Raw genomic sequence first — 26,000 nt, forward strand, 5'->3', positions numbered from 1 at the left:
GGATGCAAGTGGCCTTTGAGGCTGTCAGGCAGCCAGCTTGGGAACGCTTGGAAGGTTCAGAGAAACTCTAGTGCATGGCTGAGCCAGCCAGCCCTTGGGATGCAGCTCAAGCCTAATGAACCTTCTCCCATGTTAGCAGTGCTTATGCTTCTGGTTGTGAAAAGACAGAACTGTGATTTGAAAATGCCTCTCATCTGAAGATCTCCCCAGAGAAGTGACAGAAACAGCAACTCTGCTTTTTTTTTAATTTTTAAACAATGTATGGACTGACATCAAATTCAAAAGTAGGATGCGGTGTGATTGCTTGTCGTGGGATCTTGGATTTTCTGGGTCATAAGATGTGGGCACCATAAGATGAACTTCCACTTGGCAAAGCCTTCAGATAAAGCTGTTGTCTTCCCTCCTGGTAGACTTCTCCTTTGGTACATGTTCTGTCTGGGCCTGGGGACACAGGACCTCTGCCCAGGGACAGGACCGGCCAAGGCGAGGGGCTGGCAGGCTTTCTGCTGAGGGCTTCGACTGAATGTGAAACAGAACGGTTGACAGCTGGTGTCGTGTCCACCAGCACAGTCGGCTCCGTGGAAACCACCATCAGCCTCTTGTCAGACCCGGAGTGACTGTCTGTTTAAAACATGCTCTCGGGAATATCATATCTAGCTGAAAAATTAAAAATGTTATGACCTGGAAGGCAGTCAGTTCAAGGACCATAGGTGTAGTTTAGTTCCCCAAGAAACAAAATCTAGGGAATAAAAGGAAACTAGAGAAGGAAAATATAACTGAAGGACCCTGGGGGAGAAAAACAAATCGTGGGGAGGGCTGCTTCTTCTGATCTGTTGAGGGCCCGGCTCCTTGTCGTGGGCGCTGGGCGAGTGCTGTGCTTACCTGTCATGACTAATCTGTGTGTTCTCGTAGGACTCCTGCCCCACCGGATCTCCAGCAGCTTTTATGTGTTCACCACTTTGATTGAGTTCACTCCATGGGTCTGGTGAACAGACTGCAGACCATAAGGGGAAGGGATGCTAGTGTGAATGGGAAAGAGACAGCTTTTGAAGGCCAAGTTAGACTTTTTCCGCAAGTGAAAAAATCATGGTAAAATATATGTATATAATCTTCCGTGTGAACCATGTTTAAGTGTACAGTTCAGTGATATTAAACACATTCACATTGTTGGACAACCGTCACAATCATCCATCCCCATAACTCTTTTCATCTTGCAAAATTCTACTCTACAGGAAGTTCTATTCCTATTAAACCCTCTGTGGCCTCACCCCCTCACTCCCCGACCCCGCTTCCCCAGTCCTTGGCTCCTGCTGATCTCCTTTCTGTCCGTGAGAGTTTGACTACTCTAGGTACCTCAGATAAGGAGAACCATATAGTTTCTGGCCTTTTGTGTCTGGCTTATTCAATTTAGCAGAAAGTTCCCAGTATGGTGTGTCAGTATCATATGTCAGAATGTCCTCCTTTTTAAAGGATGAATAACATTCCGTTGTATCCGTAGACCACATTTGACTCATCTGTTCATCAGTTAATAGACACTCGGGTTGCTTCCACACTTTACGTATCGTGACCCACGCTGTTATGAACATGGGTGCACATGTATCTCTTCTAGAATTTACTTTCAGTTCTTTTGAGTATTTACCTGGATCACATGCTGGATCATACGGTAATTATACTTATAAATCCTTGAAAGACTGTCATTGTGTTCACCATAGTGACTATACAATTTTACATTCACACTGACAGTACACAAGGGTTCAGATTTCTCCCCATCCTTGCCAACACTTGCTATTTTCTGATTTCTGCTTTATGATAACCATCCTAATGGGTGAGGTGCTATCTCTTTACAGTTTGCATTTCACTAATGATTACTGATGTTGAGCATCTTTTCATGTGCTAACTGGCCATTCAGTATATATTTTGGGCAGAGGGAATGTCTATTCAAGTCCTTTGCTCATTTTTGAATTGCGTTTTTTTTTTGTTTTTTCCTCAGTGCCAGGTTAGACTTTTGAAAGGAAGTATAGGGCTGTTTAGACAAAAAAAAGAAAAGAAACTTTGATGTGGCCCAGGGAGGCAGACTTGAAGTGAGGAGGCTAAAACCCTGTGTCAGCTTCTAAACCAAGTTGGCTTGTTGTTGTTGCTGTTTTGCCTTTTGAAATTAAGCCAATGATATGGCTTCCGTGAGTCTCAGATTCTTTGAAGGCAAGAAGTTGGGAACTTACCTTGTGTTGCTCTCTAGAAATGGAGGGATGCTCAAAGTGTCTGGAAAACAGCTACATAGGACTCTACCCAAGGGGAATGAACTGCTGCCTCAGCTTCTCATGTGTTTCACAGGTTTCATGTGAAAGGATGCTGTTCTTTAACTCTGCATGCCCTGCCGCCCATTTCTAGGGCCTGTTGCGGGTGGATCTGAAAGAGTGGGAAGCGTACAGAGGGAGGCAGAAAATGGCCCTGGTGGGTTTAACTCATCACGGATCGGCCAGACACCCACTAGGGTGCTGGCGCTGGGTCTGGCTGGCACTCTAATAGAAAAAAAAAAAGCATGAAATGACAAGATGTCTGAAGGATATGAACACCCTGAAGAATTTCCAAGCTCACTAGGGAGAGAAGATGTTGTCTCAGGCAAGCCAAATAAAAACACAGTGGGATATTATGGTTAGACGGTGAAGGGACGGGCCAGAGGTTACCTGGATGGGGGGTGGTCTGGCTCACGGCACCCTAGCAGGTGGCACTGACTTTCAGGATCAGAGTCAAGTAAGACCTGTGATGCTTGCGCTCATTCCTAAACTTCGCCCTCCTTTCTCAGCTCTTGTCCTCTCCGGGGTAGGGGGTGGTGGGGAGGCTGAGGGAGCCATGGGATGGGTGGTCTGCCATCAGCTGTTATGGAGGCAGATGCTCATTCAGGGAGCTCTGCTTCTAACCCGGTGGGGAGGCTCCACTCTGAGATACTCAATTTACCATCTTGGCTGGAAGGTCCCTTCCTGAGGTCTAGCATCCACAAAGCAGGACAGAAGTGCCCTCTCAACCAGGAAGGCAAAGGTGGTTTCCTTGAAACAGCAGGGGTTGTAGGGAATCCTGATGGCTCTTTTCTGTGGTTAAGTGGCTTCAGGGCACATTAGGGATATTAACCCTAATATCACCTTATATCAGCGATGCGATGGACATGAGTTTGAGTAGGCTCTGGGAGTTGGTGATGGACAGGGAGGCCTGGCGTGCTGCAGTCCACAGGGTCGCAGAATTGGACACACCTGAGCGACTGAACTGAACTGAACCCAAGTATCAGTTCCTTGTCATTTTAGCTTTGAAGCCCACTATGGGCTTCTCAGTGCTCATTGGAGAAAACTTCTAAAACACGACAAGATTGGTGAGGCCAAAGTACAACCGTCAGACTGGACTTTTAAATACTTAAGAGATTTATCTTCAAGAAAACTTTTTGCCATTCCCACCATTCAGATAGGAGTTGTTTCCTGGAAGACCTTTAAATAAACCTGTGTGTTCAACCCACCCAACTGCCGGAGGTGAAGCCTGAAATAACCAAGATGTGGGCCTGCCACCCCAGCTGGGTCTCCTTTATCTTCCACAGGTGTTTTCTTTCTTCTTTTTTTTAAATAAATATTTATTTGGCTGCACCAGGCTCATTTGCAGCATGTGGGATCTAGTTCCCTGACCCGGAAATGGACCTGGGCCCTTTGCATTGGGAGTGCAGAGTCTTAGCCAGTGGACCACCAGGAAAGTCCCCAGGGTGTTTCTGAAGATGCCAAGTGGAGAATCAGGGGCTATCGTCTGGCCCCTTCATGGTCACCTTTGTCTCATGTTTCAGTTGGAGATGAGCCTAGGCTCCTAGAGGCTCTTCTGATTAAGTCTCTGTGTTCCTTCAATGTCGGTCTAGCAGATGTCTGTCCTTAGAGAAATGCAGATAAAAACCACATTGAGATATGAGTTCATACCCACTGGGATGGCTGTAATCAAAATGACAGATGGTAATAAATATTGGCAAGGATATGGATAAATATGGACCCTCATAGATTGCTGATGGGAATATAAAATGGTGCCATTGCTTTGGAAACCAGTCCAAAAGTTCCTCAAAAAGTTAAATGTTGAATTACCATATGATCCAACAATTCCACTCCCAGGTGTAAACCCTAGAGAAATGAGAACAAGTCCTCTACCATATGCTAGAACAGCTCTTCAGGAGCCATTAAAACTGTAACCCATGTAGGCAGTCAACCAGCATTCATTCATGTAACTCATTAATTCAACAAATGTTGAATGTCTACTGTATGCAAGGTCCTGGGAACCAGTAGTGAACAAAGTAGACAAAAACCATGCCCTCATTTACCTTACAAGGCACTGCGGAGAAGGATGTGCACGTGTGCACGCTAAGTCACTTCATTTGTGTTTGACTCGTTTTCTTTGTTACTTTTTTAAAATTAATTTATTTTAATTGGAGGCTAATTACTTTACAATATTGTGGTGGTTTTTGCCATACATTGATATGAATCAGCCACGAGTGTACCTGTGTCCCCTCATCCCGAACCCCCCTCCCTAGTCCCTCCCCATCCCCTCCCTCTGGGTTGACCCAGTGAACTGGCTTTGAGTGCCCTGTTTCATGCATCGAACTTGGACTGGTCATCTATTTCACATGTGGTAATATACATGTTTCATTGCTATTCTTTCAAATCATCCCACCCTCACCTTCTCCCACAGAGTCCAAAAGTCTTTTCTTTATATCTGTGCCTCTTTTGCTGTCTTGCACATGTGGTCGTCGTTACCATCTTTCTAAATTCCATAGATGTGCATTAATATACTGTATCAGTATTTTTCTTTCTGACTTACTTCACTCTGTATAATAGGCTCCAGTTTCATCCACCTCCTTAGAACTGACTCTAATGTGTTCTTTTTAATAGCTGAGTGATATTCCATTGTATATATGTACCACAACTTTCTTCTCCATTCATCTGCCGATGGACATCTAGGTTACTTCCATGTCCTGCCTATTGTAAACAGTGCTGCGATGAACATTGGGGTACACATGTCTCTTTCAGTTCTGGTTTCCTCGATGTGTATGCCCAGCAGTGGGATTTCTGGGTTGTATGGAAGTTCTATTTCCAGTTTTTAAGGAATCTCCACACCGCTCTCCACAGTGGCTGTCCTAGATTGCATTTCCACCAACAGTGTAGGAGGGTTCCTTTTTCTCCACAGTGTTTGTCTCTTTGCAACCCCATGGACTGTAGCCCGCCAGGCTTCTCTGGCCATGAGATTCTTCAGGTAAGAATACTGGAGTGGGCTGTCTCCTCCAGGGCATCTTCCTCACCCAGGGATCGAACCCACATCTCCTGAATTGCAGGCAGATTCTTGACCATTGAGCCACCTGGGAAGCCCATTAACTACGTAAGTAGAAAATACTGTGAATTAGATAGGGGTGTGGAGGTCAGAGGAGATTTTGCAATCTTAAATAAGATCATCGCTGGGAAAAGGTATAGCTTGAATGAAGTCCTGAAGGAGTCGTGGAAGTGGGTCAGTAAGATTTCTGGAAGAACAATGTACAAGACAAAGGGACCTCAAGTGCATTGACTCAGGTGGGAGTGTGCCAGGCACATCCCAGGTGCAGCAAGACCAGAGGGGCTGGATATGAGTGGGGATGGTGGGTGATGGCTTTTTATCTGAATGAAGTGGGGAGAGTTTGGGGTAGAGGTGTGACATGATGTGCCTTGGCCTTTAGAAGGATCACTCCGACTGTTTTGTGGGGTTGAGTTGCTTACTCACTGGTGCTCAGGACAAAGGGAAACCAGGGGGACCAGTTAGAAGGCTATTACAATAGTCCAGCAAGAAATGAGAACATCTGGGACGAGGTGATCACAGTGGAGGCGGGGAGCTGAAGGATTTCTCCCAGTGCCTTGGAAGAGAGATGGGAGATGAAATAACATGAAGGTTGGTTGTAGAGCTAGAGAGAATCTGGGTGAATAAAACAAGATGGATCAAGGCATGTTGAGAGGAGATACAGGCTTACAAGCGGGATGCTGTGTATTTACATGCAACAGAGAGAAAAAACTGGAGTCCTAGTCAAAGGATTGCAGCTGTCCATCTACCATAAAATTACAGAGTTAATCCAGTTGCTGAGTTCATTATAACTGATGGCGGAAAGCAGCATAAGTAATTTGAGAGGATAGAATTGCTTTCTTGGCTTTGTTTCCAAATTATGGAAAGAAAAGCAGCACATCAGCTTAGTGAACAAACACACAGAGGTGCTTCTGAACCATGAGGCAGAAAACCGTTTGTGTTTACCTTCATAATTGGTTTTCTGGGTTGTCTGGGACCATAACACCACCATTCTTCTCAACAGCCTCAGGAAAAGTGAAGAGTCCTTCCCTGTCCTGTATGTTCATTTCTTTCCTTCTCCATTTTCATGGTTGTAATAACTGCCCACTTTGGGTGGTTCAATTGCCCTCTGTGGAAAATAAAGCAAAAAAAAAAAGAGATAGGTGTGGAAGAGCCTTTTTTCTAAGGATATGTAACAAGAAGTACATATTTACTTTAAGAAATTTGCTTCTTGATTGAACTTAAAATGTGTTGAACATTGAAACTTTGATTTCCTTGTAGGTTTTCAGAAGCGTAATTATTTCTCCCAATCCTTTCTGCCTGTTACATGTGATGAGGATGGAGCAGTGAACAAAATAGATAAAACCCAACTTTATGGGCTTCCCTGGTGACTCAGATGGTAAATAGTCTGCCTGCAATGTGGGAGACCTGGGTTAGATCCCTGGTTTGGGAAGATTCCCTGGAGGAAGGCATGGCAACCCAGTCCAGTGTTCTTGCCTGGAGAATCCCCGTGGACAGAGGAGCCTGGTGGGCTGCAGTCCTTGGGGTCACAGAGTCAGACCTGACTGAGCGGCTAGGCACATGTGGAGTAACAGTCTAGTCAGGGGAGCTGGAAATGGACAGATAAATAAGTGAAAGGCAGTATCTTGAGATGACGAGCTCTACAAGAAAAAACAAGCCAAGATGTGGATGAGGTGGTCCTGGGTGGAGAGGTCATTGGCAATAAAATGGGGGTAGGCAGGGAAGACTCCTCTGAGACCCTCTCATTTATTTGCTATCTGCACTAAAGGCCTGGAGGAGGTGAGGGACCCTGGCAAGTATCTGGTGGGTGAGGGGAGACTAGCAGGTGCAGTGGCTCAGAGGCAGGAGGACTGTCTAGGAGGCCCACGTGGTTGGAGCAGATGGAATAAGCTGAGTGGTAGGAGATATGGTCAGATTGGAGGGGACACAACAGTATAGGTGCTTAATGAATCTAAGCTCTCCTAACAGCCTTCTCTATGAGAAGGGATGCCAGGGGAGAGACAAGTCATGTGTAGAAGGGCTCTGAAAAGACAAAATGGGTTAAGATGCTTGCCAATCTGATAAGGGACTTACAGCTAGAATATACAAAGAACTCTTGCATGTTAATAATAAAAGGGTAAATAATCCATTTAAAAATGAACAGAGGATTGGAAGAGATATTTCTAAAAAGAAGCTCTACAAATGGCTGATATAAATTGCATTTCCCTAATAGCTAATGATGTTGAGCATGAAAAAAATGTTCAACATTATTAATCACTAGGGAAATACAAATCAAACCCACAGTGAGTTACCACTTCACACCCACTAGAATGCTTATAATGATAAAGAGATGTAGTAAAGTGCTACCAGTGATATAAAGGAACCAGAACTCTCCAAGATTATTAATGGGAATGTAAAGTGTTGCAGCTTCTTTAGAAAACAACCTGAAAGTTTTTAGAAGGTTAAACATAAGATTGCCATATGATCCAACAATTACACTGTTTGATATATATTCAAGAGCAATGAGAACCTATGTCCAAGTAGAAACTCATACACAAATGTTCATAGCAGCATTATCCACAGAGTCAAGGTTATTTGTAGTAACAGCCCACAAGGTCATCAACTGATGTTACAGTTTTGTGAAAAATGTCATTGATATTTTGACTTTTTCTCAGGTTTAAATTGAGTTGTTTATATTTTGGGGGGCTTCCCTTGTAGTCTGCAATGCAATGCAGGAGACCTGGGTTCGATTCTGGGGTAGGGAAGATCCCCTGGAGAAGGAAATGTTTATATGTTTATTATTGTATTGTAGCAGTTTTAAAAATTATTTCTTGACAGAAGTTCCATAACAGACATATATGAATACCTTCTATCAGCCTGTGGCTTGTCTGTTAGTTTCCTAATAAAATTTACTAGATGAGCAGAAGTTTTAATGATGAATGCCAATTTACCAAAATAATTTTTAATGGTTGTTACTTTCTTTGGTTTTCTTACAAATTTACGTCCAACCCCAAAGTCATGAAGTTATTCCCTTTGGTTTATCTTCTAGAGCTTTATAGTTTTCGTTTTTATGATGAGGCCTAGATCTTGCCTGGAATAATTTTTGTGTAGGGTGTGAAGTGGGAATTGAGATACGTTTTTATTTCCCCAAATTGACTTGTTTCCACATCATTTTTGGACAAAATTTCCCTTTGAATTGCTTTGGTATCTCTGTTGAAAAATTACTGGATCATTTATGTTTGGTTTATTTCTGGAAGCTCTGTTTGGTTCTCTTGGTCTATTTTTGCCTATTCTTTAACCAGCACAGGGCTGATCTGATGAGTGTGGCTTTACATTAAATTTTAAGTCAGTTAGTGTAGTTTCTCCACATTTGTTCTTTATCAAGATTGTGGTGGCTATTCTAGGTGTTTTGAATTTTCATATATATTTTAGGATCAGCTTGTCAGTTTTATTTTTAAAACCCTGCTGGGGTTTGGTTTGGGTTTGCATTGCATCTACAGATAAATTTGGAGAGAATGGCATTATAACATGTTGTCTTCTAGTCCTAAAACATTGTATATATTTCCATTTATTTAAGTTTTCTGTTATATCTTTTAGTATTGTTTTATAGGTTTTCACTATAGAGATCCTATACACATTTCATTAAATTTAGCTGTATTTCATGTCTCTGAATACTACTAGAGTATTTTTAAAATTTTCAGCTCAGTCATGTCCGAATCTTTGCGACTCCGTGGACTGCAGTACCCCAGGCTTCCCCCTTCCCAACTCTCAGAGCTTGCTCAAAATTTTAGTTGTCTTTATTTTTTAAAAATTTACTTTTTTTTTTTTTTGGTGATGCTGTGCTGTATGTGGGATCTTAGTTCTGACCGGGAATCCAACCTGGGCTCCCTGAAAAGGAAGCATGAATTCTTAACCACTGGATCACCAAGGAAGTCCCCAAAATTCTACTTTTAAATGTCATGTAATAACATATTCATGTCTAAATATATACACATATATATGCATATGTACTCTTTTGTCATCCATATTCATCTGTTATCTATCTATCTATCTATCATTTTTTGGGTACTAATTCCTCTGAAGTGGCTAAATTACATTCTGTAGTTCATGGTGCAATTTTATTACTGGCCCATGCATGGCAGGTATGTTTCATGCACATATGTGTGTATTTTTAGGAAAAATTTGGCTTAAAACTCAACATTCAGAAAACTAAGATCATGGTATCCAGTCCCATCATTTCATGGCAAATAGTTGGGGAAACAATGGAAACAGTGACAGACTTTATTTTCTTGGGCTCCAAAATCACTGCAGATGGTGACTGCAGCCATGTAATTAAGATGCTTGCTCCTTGGAAGAAAAGCTATGACCAACCTAGACAGCATATTAACAAGCAGAGACATTGCCAACAAAAGTCCATCTAGTCAAGGCTATGGTTTTACAAGTAGTCATGTACAAATGTGAGAGTTGGACTATAAAGAAAGCTGAGCATTGAAGAATTGATGCTTTTGAACTGTGGTGTTGGAGAAGACTCTTGAGAGTCCCTTGGACTGCAAGGAGCTCCAACCAGTCCATCCTAAAGGACATCAGTTGTGAATATTCATTGGAAGGACTGATGCTGAAGCTGAAACTCCACTACTTTGGCCACCTGATGCAAAGAACTGACTCATTGGAAAGGACCCTGATGTTGGGAAAGATTGAGGGCAGGAGGAGAAGGGGATGACAGAGGATGAGATGGTTGGAGGGCATCACTGACTAGATGGACAAGAGTTTGAGCAAGCTCCAGGAGTTGGTGATGGACAGGGAGGCCTGGTGTGCTGCAGTCCATGGGGTCACAAAGAGTCGGACACGACTGAGTGACTGAACTGAACTAAACTGAATCTGCCTACCATAACTAAGCTCCACTGACTATAAACTAGATCTAATCATATGCTTATCTAATCAAAAAAGGTAAAAGATGTATTCAAATTTGAAAACTAATAAATGAATGGAAAAACTGAAGGAAAAAGGTCATTCCCCCACCGCCTGTATGCACATGAATCCTAAATCATATACAGAGAAGGAAAGTTGCTTGGTACATCAGACAAGATTTTAGCTAGAAATACTTCATCCCAACGGAGATGCAGGTGAAGCAGCTTCCTGAGCTGTGGCAGGGATGAGGGGAGGAGCAAGGATGGGGCTCCAAGGCACGAGCAACAGGGATGCTGGGGGTGCAGGGGGGAGTGGTGCCATCTGAGCTCAGTGAGGGGCTGTCAGGGGACCGGCAGTCCTGCCCACCTGTCCTGTCCTTCCATCTGCTGCCGGAGCAATGAGCTGCCACCCAGAGGGCCTGATCGTGCAGACATGGGGGCAGCCTCGGGCTCAGAGTGGGCCAGGACAGGGCCCAAATCATTCTGGAAAACAACCAGCACATTTGACCATGTTCCATCCAAAGTGTGTGTGTGTGTGTGTGTGTGTGTGTGTGTGTGTGTGTGTGTGTGCATGCGCACACATGCACTTTATTGCCTCATTCACATTTATTTATTTAGCAATTATCTTTGGCACTAGTGGTAAAGAACCATCCTGCCAACGCAGGAGACGTAAAAGACATGGGTTGGATCCCTGGGTTGAGAAGATGCCCTGGAGAAGGAAATGGCAACCCACTCCAGTATTCTTGCCTGGGAAATTCCATGCAGCCTGGCAGGTTACAGTCCTTGGAGTCACAAAGAGTAGGACACGACTGAAGCAACTTCACACATCTGGGGCTTCTACAATCTTCCACACCATTCTTGGTGACTGGAAGTCAGTGATGGAGAAAAAGAAGTTAAGTGAGGCCTGTAGACCCCAGGAGTTACATTCTAGTGAGGAGCAAGGCCAGATAATAAAGAGACAGAGGATGGTGATACTTGTCTGCAGACAATTCCGATAGGGAAACGGGTAACCAGAGTGACTGTATAACACGAGGTGGAGACATTGATAACTGATACCAAGAAGGCAGGAGGAGTTAGCCCGGGAAAGTTAAAGGGAAGAATGTTCCAGGCAGAGAGGACAGGAGTATAAAAACCTGAGAACTGGGAACCTGGGCAAGGGAAAGGGGGCAAAGGTATTTGTTAAGGGCAAAGTGGGCAGGGAGCTGGCCCGCTGCGTAGACCTCTCTTGAATGCAGTGTGCTGAGCCCAGGGGAGGGGGCGGGCCCGAGGGGAGAATGCTGGAGGCTGAGGACACGGTGTGATGGTGATCTGTGTTCTATACGGATCTCAGTGGCCGTGCAGAGAGTGGACGGTGGGTCAGGGTTTGGGGAGGGGACCTCACAGAGGTTTCCATGGAGCCCTGGGGTGGTTGCCACAGAAACTGAGGACGGATGGGGCCGTGTTGAGCGTCAGGGAAGAGAATGAAGAACAACTCAGAAATTCTGTAATCACCCGGCGGGTTATTTGGCATTAAATAAACCATAGAGATTCCCTGGTGGCTCAAACGGTAAAGCACCTGCCAGCAATGTGGGAGACCCGGGTTTGATCCCTGGGTTGGGAAGATCCCCTGGAGAAGGAAATGGCAACCCACTCCAGTACTCTTGCCTAGAAAATTCCATGAATGGAGGAGCCTGATGGGCTACAGTCCATGGGGTCGCAGAGAGTCAGACCCGACTGAGAGACTTCACTTTCTTTCTTATTTCTTTCTAAACCATAGTAAGATCTCTCCTGGAGAATCCTAAAAAAGAAATCAAGGTGCAGATGTATTTCAGCCAGTGGAAGCTTGCTTTTCTGAGGAGTAGAGTGAGGTGAAGGCAGGCCCACGTGGACTCCACGTGGTTTCCGCCATCCCAGAAGGCCCTTGTAATCAGGTGGTCCCACCTCTCAGGTGCTCCCACCACAAGGGTTCCAAGGGCAGGAGCAGGAGGGTCTGGAGTGCAGAGTGAAGATTTCCAGCTGTCAAGCATTTACTGCCTGATCTGAGCGGATACAAGACTGCTCACAGGGAGACCAAGATGAATCATACGTTTATTCCCTAAGAGTGCACAGCCAATGTAAGAGGCAGACTCACAGTTCAGAAGTGCTCCTGAATATGGCGTGGTCTCTCTAACTACCTTCAGCAGGCTCAACCACAGTGGGAGGATCCAGGAGGGCTCTCTGGAGGAAGTGCCCTTGAGCCGAATACTGAAGGATGAATAGGAGTTCTCTACACCTCTCTTCACACTGGTAGGGGTGTATGGATCACTGGAGATCTTGTTACAAAAAAGATCCTGATTCATCAGGTCTTGGGTGGGACCTTGCACTGCTCCATGGACCAGGCATGGAATAGAAAAGATCTTCAGATAATTATGGAATAGGAGTGAAGGAAAGATAAAGGGAGCAGGGACATTTCTGGCAAAGTTCAGCCCAGGAACACCCACAAAGGCATCAAGAGCCTGGCAGCAGTGGCCGAAATAGCTCAGTTGGGAGAGCGTTAGACTGAAGAAGAGCCTGGCAGAACTAATTTATTGCAAAGAATCAGCTATCATTTTTTGCTCAAGAACCACAGTCCTGCTTCCAATTGTCATCTCAGAGGCTCCCATCTTCCATGGATTAACCTTGTCCTGAGGACACGGCCTGTTTCAGAGGAGCACAGTGAACCACACATTTGTGATGGTCCTTGGAGAAGACAGCTGGGGACCGCCTGCTTAAACCTCCAGAGTGCCCTGTGTCAGAAGATACCACACATCCACCCTCTTGCTCAGTCCAGATGCCAGAGGCCCCCTCCTGACTTCACCTTGTTCCTCACCCCCTAATCCAATCCATCACATAGTCCATAGAATATTCCTTCAAATGCCCTCTGATTTCTCTCAGTTTCAGACCCCAGCCTCCAGGGCAAACCACCAGTCTCCCTTGGGTCACTGTCATTCCAGTGAGCGTCCATTCTCCTGGAACCCACTTCACCATGCTTCTTGTCTCCCCTCTCTTCCCAGCAGCCAGAGTAGACTTTTTAATTCCATCATCTGAACATGGCCAGAATGAAACTGTATCTTGATTATGTGGACAGTGAAGGTGCAGCAAATTCCTGCCCTTGGCGCCGTGCCTCCTAGGTCTGGGTACTAAAAGCAAGGGTGGTCATCATCCTAGCGTGCCCTAGACAATTCTAGTGGTGCTTCATGGGTGCCTGCATAACCTCGGTGGTGTTAAAAAATAAAACTACATCCTAGTGAGAAAGGTAGACCATGAGAGTGAAATTGAAAACTAACTGCAGCCATGGACAGTTGGAGAAACACCACGGTTTTGCCAGTTTAACCAGTGTGAAGACATCACATTTTTGGTTATGATGATCCAACCTTCATAAAGGCCAAATATAATCTAGCTTGGTTTTGAGAAGTTCCCAATAAAGTGATCCGTGGGATAAACATAACACTGAGTATGCTTGGGTTATAGTTACAGCTCCTCCGATTTACTGTAGAATCAAGAGACTGTTCTTGAAAATCGTTTTTACGAGAGGCCACTCTAATGCAAAGCTCAAGTGATGCAATGTCCATGTGAATTGTAAACAAATGATTCATCCCCTGAACTCAGAGGACATTTGCTAGTGAAGCAAGACACTGAGTCTCAAGACATAAGGAGACAAGTAAGTCTTCTTTGCAGAAATGTCTGTTTCAGTCTTCCACTCATTTTTTGATTGGGTTGTTTGTTTTTCATATTGAGTTTTGTGAGCTGTTTGTATATTTTGAAGATCGATCTCTTGTCAGTTGCTTCATTTGCAAATATTTTCTCATTCCTAGGATTGTCTTCTCATCGTGCTGATGGTTTTTTCTTTGCTGTGCAAAAGCTTTTAAGTTTAATTAGGTCCCATTTGTTTATGTTTGTTTTTATTTTCATTACTCTAGGAGGTGGGCTGCGTAGCACAGGCAGCTCAGCTCGGGGCCCTATGGTGACCTAGAGAAGTGGGTGGGGATGGTGAGAAGGAGGACCAAGATGGCGGGGATATATGTTTATATATAGTTTATATGATTTATAGGGTATATGATTCACTTTGTTGTACAACATCATAAAACAACTATATCACAATCGAATCCCAGTCTCCTGCACTGCAGGCAGACTCTCTACCATCTGAGCCACCAAGGAAGCCCCAAGATAGAAAATGTTAAATAAATTAAAAATATGAAATATCTGTGCCCAGAAGAGGGTTCCTAGGAAGACAACCCCCTTAGGAAGACAAGGCAGTAGTAGCATCTCCCATCTGGGCCCCCCCACCCCGGGAGACTCTGATCCAGATGCTCTCCTGGGGGGCCTGGATCTTTGCATTTTTTCCACAATCCTCTCATGATTCCGATGCACAGCCAAGGTGGGGAATCACTGCAGTGGAGGGTCGACTCTAACCTCTGTCGAAGGGATATGTATCTCCTACTGACTCAGCCCATGAGCCCTTTTCTTCTCATGGCTCATATCCTCAGAGTTCATAATTGTTTAATATTAACACAGGAGGTGGTGCTAGTGGTAAAGAACCTGTCTGCCAATGAAGGAGACATAAGAGAAATGGGTTTGAACCGTGTGTTGGGAAGATCCCCTGGAGGAGGGCATGGCAACCCACTCCAGTATTCTTGCCTGGAGAATCTCATGGACTGAGGAGCTTGGCAGGCTACAGTCCATGGGGTTACAAAGAGTTGGACACGTCTGAAGCATGCACACAATATGTAAACTTTATTTTTAGAGTACTTTTGGGTGAACAGCAAAATTGGTTGAAAAGTACAGGGATTTCCCATAGACGACCTGACCCTACACACTCAAACCCTCCCTATCTATCTACATTCCCACCAGAAAGGTACATTTGTTACAGTCAGTGACCTGCACTGACCCATTCCCACCTCCCAGAGTCCATAGTTTATAACAGGGCTCACTCTTGGGGTTATACATTCTGTGCGTTCCTGCTTAGTTGGGTCTGACTCTTTGCGACCCTTTGGACTGTAGCCCACCAGGCTCTTCTGTCCGTGGGATTTTTCAGACAAGAATACTGGAGTGGGTTTTCATTTCCCTTCTCCAGAGGATCTTCCCGACCCGGGGACGGAACCCGTGTCTCCTGTGTCTCTTGCATTGCAGGCAGATTCTTTACCCACTGAGTCACTGGGGGAGTCCATACATTCTGTGGTTTTGACAAATGTACACTGACATGTATCCACCATTATAGTGTCATATAGAGTATTTTGTGTCCTAAACATACTCCTTGCTTCGCCTGTTCATTCTTCTCCTACCCAATCCCTAGCAACCCCTATCTTTTCATTTTCACCACTATGTTATCTTTTCCAGAATGCCATAAGGTTGAAATCATATACTATGTAGTCTTTTGGGATTGAATTCTTTTACTCAGCAATGTGCAGCTGATCTTTGTCTGTATTTTTTCACTGCTTGATAGCTCATTTCTTTTTAGTGCTGAGTAATAGTCCATTAGGCCCACTTAGAGTATTTAACTCTCAGAGTTGTCCCCTCTGAGCCACCAGTGATTCATCAATTAGAGGTTTTCCTACTCAAGCGTTGGCTCTCTGGCTCTCTGATCCCTGCTTTCATCATCTCATCTTCTCTGACTCTGACACTCCCTCTTCTCTCTTACAAGGACACTTGTGATCATATTTCGAGCCACCTGAATAATTCAGGAAAATCTCAGCAACCCAACTCACAAATCCCTTTTGCATTGCAGTTCTCCCTGCAGCTATGCAAACAATGCCTTTGTCTATGAACTTTCCTCAAAGGAACCCATTTCCAGCATCATCTGTTTCCTGGACTTCCTTATACATAACTTACATGTAAAAAATGTTTGGAAAAGATCAACTCACTTAGCATTTAACCAACATGGTTCCAAGGAAATGAATAGATTACTGAACGTTACTCATAAGTGAGGGTTTCCTGTGAAGATAACAAAGGGGAAGTGGGTATCGGTGTTATCTGTAAACTGAAGGTATTTGACAAGACAGTAAAATGAAGATATGCCTACATAGTGTTTGTTGCTCAGTTATGTCCCACTCTTTGCGACCCCACGGACTGGAACCCACCAGGCTCCTCTGTCCATGGGATTCTCTAGGCAAGAATACCAGAGTGGGTTGCCATTCCCTTCTCCCCATGCCTACATAAAGGCTGCCCAACTTTGAACAACTCTGTCAAGATTTTGCTACAGTGTTGCCTTTGTTATTGGAGGGAACCAGCTGTCCTTTTTGTTCAAGAACCATACTGCAGGCAACTGAGAATCTCCCAGGGTGCCATGGTTGCATTTGGCAGTGCAACCAGAGTGCTTTGTCCCTAACTTAAAACATAGTTCAGGTGGGAAGCAGAATAACGAGGGGCACCCCTGTCCACCCCTGCCCCCAAAGGTGTTCATGCTCTAACCCCTGTGAACTGTTGTGTTACCTGGCAAAAGACACTTTGCAGATGTGATCAAGGTCACTGACTTTTAAGAAAGGAAGATTATCCTGGATTATCTGAGTGGTTTCCTTCTAGTCACATGAGCCCTTCAAAGTGGAGAACTTTCTGCTTTGAAAGCAGAGGAGAGATGTAGCAGATAAAGCATCAGAGATATTCCAAGGATAAGAATTCCTCCTGGTTCCCTGTTTCTAAGACGATCGTATGATTTTTATTCTTTCATTTGTTGATCTGTTAATGTGATGCATCACTTTGTTTGACTTTTTGGATTTGGAGATAATCTTGCATCCTTGGAATAAATTCCATATCATTGTGGTGTATGACCCTTTTAATGGACTTTAAAAACTGGCTTGCTAGAACTTTGTTGACGATTTTTGCATCCATGTCATTGGTGATACTGACCTGTACTTTTTTGGGGAGGAGGGGTATCTTTTTCTGGTTTTGGTGTGAGGGTGATTCTGGCCTCACAGAGTGAGTTCTGAGGCATTCCTTCCTCTTTGACTTTTTGGAATAGTTTGGGGGAATTGGTGTGAACTCTTCTTTAAATGTTCAGTAGAGTTCACATAGAAATCCATCTGACCCTGGGCTTTTGTTTATTGGAAGTTTTTTAAATTGCTGATTCAAATTTATTACTGGTAATTATTCTGTACACATTTTCTTTTTCTCCTTGATTCAGTCTTGGGAGAATGTACTTTTATAGGAATTTATCCATGTATATTAGGTTGTCCATTTTGTTGACATATAATTGTTCTTTGTGTACTCTCACGATCTTTTGTATTTCTATGGTGTTGGTTGTAACCTCTCTTTCATTTCTTATTTATTTAGGTGCTCTCTCTTGATGAGTCTGACTAAAGGTGTATCCATTTTGCTTATCTTTTCAAAGAAACAGCTCTTAACTTCATTAACCTTTTCTCTTTTTTTGGTCTTAATTTCATTTATTTCTGCCCTGATATTTATGATTTCTGTCCTTCTACTATATTCAGATATTGTTTACTCTTTCGCCTGTTCCTTCTAATTGAATGATACTTTTGCCTGGTACATTATACTTGGTTATAGATTTTTTTCCTTTTCATCACTTTGAACATATGGTGCCACTCCCTTTTTGCCTGCAAAGTTTCTGCTGAAAAGTCAGCTATTGGTCTTATGAGAGTTTTCTAGTGAGCAGTTAGTTGCTTTTCTCTTGATGTTTTTTAAGATTCTCTAAGTTTTGCCATTTTAATTAAAATGTGTTTTGGTGCAGACCTCTTTGGGTCAAAGGGCTTCCCAGGTGGCGCTAGCAGTACAGAACCTGCCTGTCAAGGCAGAGGATGTAAGAGACACTGGTTCTATCTCTGGCATGGGAAGCTCCTCTGGAGAAGGAAATGGCAACCCACACCGGTATTCTTGTCTGGGAAATCCCATGGACAGAGGAGCCTGGCAGGCTGCAGTCCGTGGGGTCACACAGAGTCAGACAGGACTGAGTGACTCAGCACTCTTTGGGTTCATCCTGTTCGGGACTCTTTTTTTCTTCCTAGACCTGGATATCTGTTTCCTCTCCAAGGTTAAGGAAGCTTTCAATTATTATGTCTGCAAATAAGTTCTCTGCCACCTTTCTCTTCTCCTTTTAGAACCCCTATAATGAAATGCTAGTAGGCTTGATGTTGTCCCAAAGATCTCTTAAACTATCCTCATTTCGAAAAATTGTTTTTTCCTTTTTTCTGTTCAGCTTGAGAGAGTCTCACTATTTTGTCTTCCGGTTTGTGGATTCATTCCTCTGTGTCGTCTCATCTACTGCTGATTCCTTCCAGTGTGTTTTTTATTTTATATCTTTTATTCTATTTTTATTGCATTCTTCAGATCTGCTTGGTTCTTCTTACTTTCTCCTCTAGTGTTAATCTTCTGACTGCCTTCATCTGTTCTTCTTCCAAGTTCCTTGAGCATCTTTATGATCATTACCTTGAACTCTTTATCCAGTAGATTACCTATCTTGGTTTTGTTGTGCAGTCCCTCAGTCGTGTCCTACTCTTTGCCACTGCGTGGACTGCAGCACGCCAGGCTTCCCTGTCCTTCACCATCTCCTGGAGTTTGCTCAAGCTCATGTCCATTGAGCTGATGATGACTTTGTTTAGTTCTTCTGGGTTCTGTCTTGTTCCTTCATTTAAAGTGTTTTGCTCTGTTTCCTCATCTTGCCTACGTGCTGAATTGGTTTCTCTATATTGGGTAGGTTCGTTCAGTCTCCTGATCTTGGAGAAGTGTCCATAGATGGGAGACTTGTGAGGGGACCAGGAGCACACTCCCCTCTGGTAATTAAAGTCACGTGCTCCAGGAGCACCCACTGTGTGGGCTGTGTGGTTCTTTCTTTTGTGGTGGGATTGACTATTCTGGGCATGCTGGTAGGTGGGGCTGGCCTTGTTCTGCTTGGCTGGCAGGTCCTTCCTTGCATGATTGCTACTGGCCTGTTGGTCTGCAGGTAAGCTCCTGGAGGTAACAGACTAGGGGAAGGACTCCAAAATAACACTTGCCAGCACCAGTGTCCTCAAGGAAGAATGTGCTCCCAGAGATGGCTGCCATCAGCATCTGTGTTCTCAAGGTGAGTCTCAGTCGCCTCCTACCTCTCCTGGAGGCTCTTCAAGATTAGCACGTGGGTCTCATCCAGGTTCCTTTCAAATTGCTGCCTCTGCACTGGGACTCAGAACATGTAAGATTTTGTGTGTGCCTTATCAGAGTAGAGCCTGATTTCCCCCACCTCTCTGGCTGTCCTGGAGACAAGCCCTGCTGGCCTTTAAAGCCAGATGCTCTGGGACTTTTCTTCCTGGCATAGGACCCCTGGGCTGGGGAGCTTGGTGTAGGGCCCAGACCCCTCCCTCCTTGGGGAGAACCTTGGCAATTGGATTATGTTCCTGTTTGTGGGTCACCTACCCAGGGAGATTTGCCGTAACTCCACCCCTTCAACTCACCTCACTGTGCATCCTTCTCCATGTTTTTACTTGCGGAGACTCCTTTCTTCTCGTCTTCAGGTCATTCTGCTAGACAGCTGCCCTGTAAATAGGTGCAATTTTGGTGTGCCCTTGGGAGGAGGTGAGTTCAGGGTCTTCCTACCCTGCCATCTTGCCCACCCTCCCCCTCCACTGCAAGACTTTACTTAAGTGTTCCAACAACACCCGAAGAGACAGTGCAAGAACCTTAACTAGCAATTCCTGTATTCAACGTATGAATTCAGATCCAGCCCCCCAAGGCAGGCCTGAAAGGAGGAGGAGGATGAGACTCAGAAAAGACAGAGGGAACCTCAGGAAACCCTGTGGTTTCAAGAGGCAGAAAATATATGACTGCGGCTAAAGTCAATTTCCCCTGGAGGTGGAGAGGGAGATAAGGTTGGAAAAGGCAGAAAACAATTTCTGTTTAAAAGGCTATGGGGAAAATACTTTGTCCTCTTGTGACTGATCATAAGAATAAGTGAGGCAATTTTGTTCCAGATCATAAAGCAATGGCTCTCTTGTGCAAGATTATCTACCAGAAAGACCGATGTCTTCCTCTGGTGATGGGATGATAAACAAGGCACATGAAAGATTGCCTGGAAAATAAGATGTAATAATGAGGGTCAAACACGGTTATTATGACCATGTGGAAGGAGAATCAGGAAGAAGGGAGACTGCTGTTAATTATGACAAGGAAGCAGATAACAAAGTGGCTAGACAGGCTTTTTCACAGATGTTTGGGTTCAATATATTTTGAGACTGTCAAGGAGACACCTTAGAACCATTACATATATTCAGGCTGCACTGGGTATTAACTACCTGCTCTTCCTTCAGAGGGAGCAAGTAAGGTGGCCAGGTGATATTTTTATTAAGTGAAAATGTTTCTTCAATTTAGATTTTGTTTCTTTTTCTTGGAAATGCTAGATATCCCACCTGTAAGAATTGCAAATGACCTTCTCTCTAGCCCAGAACTGAGGAGTTGGTGTCTTAGAGCTAGGCTGTCTCTGCTGAAATCTCAGCTTCTCCCTTGACTACTGTTTAATTGCTCTGTGCCTCAGTTTCCCCCTTTGTAAAATGAGAATGATGCTAATGGTGGTACCTACTTGGTGAGGCTACAAGTTCCTCACTTTCTGCTCACTTTTATTGTAGCTAAGCAGGTGTTTCTTCTTTATTACACATTTTCTTATGCCTCCAGTTGTAGGGTCTGTGGTCTTTCTTGGAGGAGGGGCTACTTTTCATTTCCAACTGCCAGATCAGTCACTGGAGGAGTGATGGGGAAACTTCAGACAAAATCCACAGGATGCGTGTGGATGCTGGAGGCAGGAGCATGGGTTTACACACTTGTCCCAATGCTGGCTCATCAGCACAGCCCCTAGAACCGTCTGCCGAGTATCAGCTGCGGCAAGAACTGGTGAGAGCCGAAGTGATGAGGTGTGGTGTTCAAACCCACTGGCTGAATCACTTTGATCAACTGTTAGGTTGAATTGTAAAAAAGTGGCATTTATGTAGGTCAGAAAGGATGAATGTTGATAATTCTGTATGAGTCAAGAGAATATTTCATGTTTCCTACATATGTTGATTAATGCACATGAAGCGTGCTTAGTCCTCAGTCATGTCTGACTCTTTGTGACCCCATGGGCTGTAGCCCGTCAGTCTCCTCTGTCCATGGGTTTTCCCAGGCAAGAATACTGGAGTAGGTAGCCATTCCATACTCCAGGGGATCTTCCCAACCCAGGGATCAAACCCGGGTCTCCTACACTGCAGGCAGATTCTTTACTATCTGAGCCACCAGGGAAGCCATGGTTGTGAATAGTTATATCATTTACTACTTTCTAGACGGAGCTACTAATGTCAACAGGCTGTATTAAAGAGCTCCTGAGGACAAAAAGATAATTCTCTTCTATGTCCCACTCAGATCTTTGATTAAAATACTTTCTGCACTTCATAGATTTAGATTAACCAGATCCCTCTATATGTTGGGCGAGACAATACTTAGTCACCAGGTATTCATATCTTTTGTAAAAGCACTTAGCCTTACTGAATAGCTTACAGGAATATTCCTAATCATTTTGAGGTGGTCATAGAAGGACTCCAGGTTGAATATGAAGTATAGAGATGGTCATGCTTGTGGATATCTTCACTTTGGAAGCACCTGGAGTATGATTTTGATATGCAAGGGAGAAGAGAAGGAACAAAAAAGGAAAATTCTTGTGATCCAAATGTCTATATTTGTCTCCAGTCTTACTTTGGGAACAGGAATTCCTGGGTTAACCGTAATGATAACTAGCATGATTGAGGAGCTAGCCTTTATTCTAGTCCAGTCTAAACTCCTCTTATCCATGGGTACTATTCTGGTGGTCCTCTGTTTTCAGGCCATCCCTGCCTGTAGCTGTTCAGCACGGGATTGGTTGTGTTGTCCTTGCTGGCTCTTAAAAGTAATTACAGCGAGTTTTCAGACTTTGTATCTCCAATGCCAGAAGCCTAACCTCTTCTTTGACAGTCATCTTACACTGAAGGATTTACTTCATGTTAAAACACTCTACCAAGTGCTGGAGAGCAGATCCAACTTTAGTAATATTATCAGTCAGGCTAGGCTGGGTTATGCTGCAGTAACAACTCCAAGATCTCTGAGCTTTTATTCAGTACCTGAAGCATTCCATTCTACATCCTTGTTTGCTCAGCTGGTTGTGAATTTTGGGTTTTCTCTGAAGAATGAAGAAGTCATATTTCACTTTTTTTTTCAAGGAAAGTGAAATATGACTTTTAATTATATGAGTTACAATCAGTTATTTGTTGTAACTTTTCTTGTGCAATTCCCTGAAATATCAATATGCAATAGCAATATTGTTTATGTGTACATTATTTGTATATTATTACTGTTTTCTGGGTCAGGAAGATTCCCCTGGGGAAAGGATAGGCTACCCACTCCAGTATTCTTGGGTTTCCCTGGTGGCTCAGATGGTAAATAATCAGCCTGCAATGTGGGAGATTTGGATTCAATTGCTGGATTGGGAAGATCCCTTGGAGGAGGGCATGGCGACCCACTCCAATATTCTTGCCTGGAGAATCCCCATGGGGAGAGGAGCCTGGTGGGTTACAGTCCATGTGATCGCAAAGAGTTGGACATGACTGAATGACTGAATGACTGAATGATGACTTTCCCCCATCACCCAGCGATCACTATTTCACTTTCTCTCTCATACAATATTTATCCATTTGCAACCACTTTCACCTAGCATAATGTTTTCAAGAATCATCCATGTTGTAGCATGTGTCAAAATTTCACTTCTTTGAAGAATAAATAATGTTTTTTCATGCTCATATTCCACTATATTCATATTCTGGATGTACCACGGTTTGTTTATCTATTCATCTGTCAGTAGGCACCTTGGGCTAATTCTACCTTTAGATTATTATGAATAATGCCACTGTGAACATTGGTATATTTATTCCAGTCCCCAATGTCACTAATTTCTGGTGTTTATCTAGAAGCGGGATTGCTGGATCATATGGTAATTCTATTTTTAACTTTTTTTTTAAAGAAATGAAACAGCAATATTTAACAGTGTTTTAAACACTATTTTCTGTGAAACTATGGCTCCATTGGTGAGTCCTGGTGCATTTTAGCCTTGTAAAGTTCTGAGAAATTCTGCACGAAGGAAATCTTTTTATTTTGGATTAATGCAGCATTTATCAAATTTATTTAACCGTAGAATTCCTGCTCTGGTTTTCGAACTATTAAGACCTCATGAAATATAATGTAATGTGGGAAATATTAACCATTCAACTCACTCTCATGTGGGCTGTATGAAAAATGGCCAGATGGTCTAAGGATAAATCTAAAATATGGGGAATAAAGATGCCACAGTGCAATCAGCTCCCTAGCTAGCATTCTCATTGGCTAAAAATTGCTAAAAATGTCGGACACCACCAGAAACGAAAAAGCAAGTTGAGTGAAAGAGATGAAATCTGGCAGGAAGAGAGCAAGGAGCAGAGAGTGAGGCTGGGAGTGGAGACGGCCTGTCTGTGGTAGATCCACAACTATTGACGTGCGGGCTGCATTCCGCTCCCTCGCTCATTCAAAGGGCGATTTGAAAATGGATGCTATTTCTGTCCTTTCCCCCAGGAAAGAGGCTCAGGACCACACAGCTGATAAGCAGAGGTGTTGGGGTTGGAGCTGTTTTCGTGACTTTGAAGCAGAGAGAGCAGGGGCCACCAGTGGATCCCACAGTGGCTCCGAGTTGGCTGCAAAGGTGGGCCACCCCCAGCTGCAGAGCCACATGGTGGCCAACCGCAAGGGACCCTCATGGGGTCCATCTCAGGAGGAACGTCTCAACAATTTTTGGATCATGTGCTATACAGAAAATGAGAGTTTTTATATGATAACCTGGATTGTTGCAGTGAAAAGGAAAGAAAAATAGGAATGAGTTTTTCTCTTTTCCTTTCCTGGGAACAAAGAAGGTAAAGAGAACAGTGAGCAGGCCTGAACGATTCCTAGTTTTTTTTTACCTTAGTTGCTCCTAACTCTGCATGTCTGTAAGTTTACTTTTCTGCCCCTTAACTCTGCAGATGCTACACTTCGCACCTATGTTCCTCTGACTCTCTGCTAAACCGATCCCTTATCTGCTGTTTACCCTTTCATCACCCTTCCCCTTGTAGCTACACATCTGAAAGAAGGCTGCAGAGCCACCCAACTACCAGACTCCATGCCTCGGTTGCTGCTGCCAGCCTATGACTGTCTTTGAAACAACGCAAGAAGAAGAAAGGAAGATCTTCTCACCTTTGGCCCACACCACTGACTCCCGACTGAGAGCCTTTGCCTGATCCAAGTCCCAAGACTCCCCATGGAAGGGGGCCACGGTGCTTGAGGTGTGAGCCCCCTGTGTCCCTGTCTCCACCGGCTAAGAATTAAAGCCATCTTGCTTTTTCCTCCAAACTCTGTCTCTGTAATTTTTCATTCATCTTCGGTGGGCAGAGAAGGCCGAGATCTTGGCCGGCAACAGCAGGAATGAGCTAAAGATACGGGAGGCTGGCCACAGACCTGGGAACTGTGGACACCCCAAACCTCTGCCAGCTTCCCTGTGGGCTGAAGGGATCTCTCTGTACCAGTTTAGCTTTTTAAACAAAAACAAAAACACGTTTTATCATAAAATATAATATCATATGAGTAATACACCTTTATTGTATAAAACCTAAAATGTAGCCTTAACACAAAGCAGAAGAGAAAGAGAGACTAGTGGCTATTTATAAGAAGCATTCTTTCATCACATTTCTGAAAATCAAATTTTGTTCAGAAAACTCTTAGACATCAATATGTGAGTATAGATTAAATGAATTATGATAAAAATTATTAAAATAGAAAATTCTGTGTTTCTATAGGATTCTTTTATAAAATATAAACTTTAAAAAATTGAGATAATTTTATATTTACAGAAAAAGTGCAAAGACAGTGTTCCCCTGGATACCTCTGACCTAATTTTCAGTTCAGTTCAGTCCCTCAGTTGTGTCCAACTCTTTGCGACACCATGGACTGCAGCACGCCCGGCCTCCCTCTCCAACATCAGCTCCCAGAGCTTGCTCAAAATCATGTCCATTGAGTCAGTGATGCCATCCAACCATCTTGTCCTCTGTCGGCCCTTCTCCTCCTGCCTTCAATCTTTCCCAGCATAAGGGTCTTTTCCAATGAGTTAGTTCTTTGCATCAGGTGGCCAAAGTATTGGAGCTTCAGTATCAATCCTTCCAATGAATATTAAGAACTGATCTCCTTTAGGATGGACTAGTTGGATCTCCTTGCAGTCCAAGGGACTCTCAACAGTCTTCTCTAGCACCACAATTTGAAAGCATCAATTCCTTGGTGCTCAGACTTCTTGATGGTCTAACTCTCACATCCACACATGACTACTAGAAAAACCATAGCTTTGACTAGATGGACCTTTGTTGGCAAAGTAATGTCTCTGTTTTTTAATATACTGACTAGCTTGGTCATAGTTTTTCTTCCAAGGAGCAAGTGTCTTTTAATTTCATGGCTGCAATCACCATCTGCAGTGATTTTGGAGCCCCCAAAAACAAAGTCTGTCACTGTTTCCATTGTTTCCTCATCTATTTGCCATGAAGTGATGGGACCAGATGCCATGATCTTAGTTTTCTGAATATTGAGCTTTAAGCCAATTTTTTCACTCTCCTTTTTCACTTTCATCAAGAGGCTCTTTAGGTCTTCTTCACTTTCTGTCATAAGAGTGGTGTCCTCTGCATATCTGAGGTTATTGATATTTTTCCCGGCAATCTTGATTCCAGCTTGTGCTTCCTCCAGTCCAGCATTTCTCATGATGTAGTCTTCATGTAAGTTAAATAGCCAGGGTGACAATATACATAGTCTTGATGTACT

General features: G+C 43.7%; 2 long non-coding RNA genes across 6 annotated transcripts; one reads left to right on the forward strand and one right to left on the reverse strand.

Annotated features, from left to right (window-relative positions):
- Positions 1-215: 215 nt before the first annotated feature.
- Positions 216-11,542, reverse strand: LOC145532913 (uncharacterized). The gene is made up of 6 exons (XR_014073705.1): positions 11,444-11,542; positions 10,971-11,088; positions 6,283-6,445; positions 2,220-2,406; positions 883-1,019; positions 216-657 (listed from the first exon to the last, which is right to left on the reverse strand). It is a non-coding gene; the product is annotated as an uncharacterized LOC145532913 (long non-coding RNA).
- Positions 11,543-11,636: 94 nt separating this feature from the next.
- LOC145532916 (uncharacterized) lies at positions 11,637-24,551 on the forward strand. 5 transcript variants are annotated; one of them, XR_014073710.1, is made up of 5 exons: positions 11,637-11,769; positions 11,980-12,204; positions 12,962-13,646; positions 13,778-13,881; positions 24,275-24,551. It is a non-coding gene; the product is annotated as an uncharacterized LOC145532916 (long non-coding RNA). The 5 variants fall into 5 exon arrangements; XR_014073706.1 differs by lacking the exons at positions 11,637-11,769; positions 11,980-12,204 and adding exons at positions 19,111-19,230; positions 19,658-19,718; positions 23,742-23,868 and having other exon boundaries at positions 12,569-13,881; XR_014073712.1 differs by lacking the exons at positions 13,778-13,881; positions 24,275-24,551 and having other exon boundaries at positions 11,980-12,706; positions 12,760-13,668.
- Positions 24,552-26,000: the final 1,449 nt, after the last annotated feature.

The sequence above is a fragment of the Giraffa tippelskirchi genome, chromosome 2 (genome assembly GCF_054371585.1).
Source record: "Giraffa tippelskirchi isolate mGirTip1 chromosome 2, T2T-mGirTip1v1.2.pri, whole genome shotgun sequence".
Taxonomy (NCBI): Eukaryota; Metazoa; Chordata; class Mammalia; order Artiodactyla; family Giraffidae; genus Giraffa; species Giraffa tippelskirchi.